Here is a 2,649-nt window from a genome sequence, read left to right on the forward strand (position 1 = left end):
GCATTTTTTCGTCTAACATATTTGAAGAAATAAAAATTCAGAAAAGCAATTTTGATCTCAACTTTATTTATGTATATGATTTTATGATCAGAAAAATACCACAAGAAAAGTTTAGTAACAACAAAAATGGCAATTTTCCAGCATTTTGGAATCTCATGATTCCAAAAGGTTTATGGTACCCGGTTGCAGTAGCTGAAGCAGACAAGCAAGCAGACTTTGTCCCTCCATTAATTGAACAGGAGACAGTTCAGGAGACACTCTGTTAACACAAATGCTCACAATCAGATTCTGATATAAACATCTTGCTAGGTCAAACCCCGAGGCAACTTGGCTCGCTGGCCCACCCTGGTGACCCTTGTAACTGTGGTGATTAAATATTGGGAGCTTTCATCTGCAAACATTTAGCCAATGTCACCTCTAATCTGTGTTGTGTCACCATGCCACCACGGTCTCCGCGGGAACACACACAGTCATGCTGTCTTGGACTCCACCAATGAAACACCTCCATGTTATATAATTTTTTCCATAACATTTTTTTCTTGGACAGAATGTTAATATCCAGTTGAGTGTTCTAAACTTTTCAAGCCATGACCTCAAATATATACCAATTTTGTTTAAAATGAACAAATAGTTTAAAAAAAAATACTAGAGCACAGATGGATTGCTTGCATTTCCTTTTAATGCTTAGTTTTGCATTGTTACTCTATGATCGACAGAGTTAAGGTGTTTTAGCACATTGTTTAAATAGTCATATTTTGTGGAACCAATCTCAGGGATTTATTTAGTCATTAAATTAACCTTTGATTTTCACCTCTCACCTCCTGAACCCTGAACTATGACACTCAGGTCCTCTTGCTTCAGGCCTGACCATCATGAACACTTCTGCCTAAGGGCACAGCAACCAAACAAAATGTACCATTTCTACTTTAATCACATAAAATTATTTTGTCAGCATGTTAGTTTGAGGCATCAAACTAATTCAGACACAGTAGAAACCCCACTGTACTGAAAAGTGCACAATGCACATAGTGCACAAATACTTTGTTTTGAGGTACTATGCAAGAAAAATGGCCTTTAGTTGCCTCTTCATAAGCAGAAGGGTTTATAATGTTGACTCTCTTTCATTTGGTAGATGATTAAATTGTGAGTGTTAAAGAAGTTACATGTTTTTTAAAGGTATAGAGAAAACAGACAAGTCTGTAAGGAATGTAACTGGTGTCAACATCAAAAAGGAGGAAAATTACCATTTGTTTACCTAGGTGTGGGTTGAAATTTAGTCCAAGTATGTTTATTAAATAGGTTTCCTCCTACGTAATTAATTTTTATTGTTTCAAGTATGTTGCCTCTTATAAAAAAAAGGCAATATGTGATGATTCTTTCCTCAAGATTCTCTGTTTTTTATGTATCAAGTTATAGTTTAACCTTTTCAGTGGAAAAAATACACTTAGCTCAGTAAAGGAACCTCAGTACTGGGATTTCATAACTTAGACACAGCAGGATCAAACATTGTCTGATTCTGACCTCTGGTGGTGAAAAAAAATAACTTTCTTAAAAAAACAAAATCAAGCTGGTAGTCCTTTATTTACAACAGGATAATCACAATTCATTATTTCTGTCCAACAAACAGGAAATCTCCTGGCCTTACAAATTTACCTCACAAAGGAAAAGAATTTACTCTGTAACATGCTTTTGGAATGACCGGCCTGTAGTGTCTGTCCCAAAAGATTTATAAAATGTGGACATAAAAAAAATTCAGTCATTCTTAGAAAGGGATAAACAAGTCTTTTAAAGCATTTTAAAGATTCTATTTTGTCTGTATGTATGTAAATATGTATGTACCTATGTAAAAAACATACATATGTATGTACATATGTTTGTACATATGTATGTACGTAGATATGTACAAACATATTCATTTGAGCATGCCTGCATATACGTACATACATAGGTTTGGACCTATGTGTGTCCGTATGTTGGTTTGTATGAATGGATGCAAACACGCATGTTCTAATGTATGTATGTATGTATGTATGTATGTATGTATGTATGTATGTATGTATGTATGTATGTATGTATGTATGTATGTATGTATGTATGTATGTATGTATGTATGCATGCAAGTAATGCATGTACGTACAAATTTACTTATGTATGTATGTATGCATACATGTACATATATATGTTAATACCGACCTATGTTCGTCTGTAAGTATGTATATATGCATGCATGAACGTATGTATGTATTTTTGTATTAATGTATGTAGGTATGCATAGATGCATGCATGCATGAACGTGTCTACATATGTATGTTTGTACTTATGTATCTGCCTTCCTTCGATGTATGTATGTATGTATGTATGTATGTATGTATGTATGTATGTATGTATGTATGTATGTATGTATGTATGTATTGCATTTCTTTGCATATTATTTGTGTTTACTTATTTCAGTAAAGGTCAAGTCATATAATGAACTGCAGCTTGATTTTTGTCTTTTACAAATTAGACAAATTTGAGAATCAAATTCTCCTTCCATGATGCGATACTTGCATGAATAAAAACGTTTTTAGGTCCGTCAGTCTTGATAATCGCTGCCTTTTGCGTCATCGCCTTCCAGCCAATGACACGGCGAATTCCAGAGCCGAGACA

The sequence above is a fragment of the Oryzias latipes genome, chromosome 11 (assembly GCF_002234675.1).
Source record: "Oryzias latipes chromosome 11, ASM223467v1".
NCBI classification, from domain to species: domain Eukaryota; kingdom Metazoa; phylum Chordata; class Actinopteri; order Beloniformes; family Adrianichthyidae; genus Oryzias; species Oryzias latipes.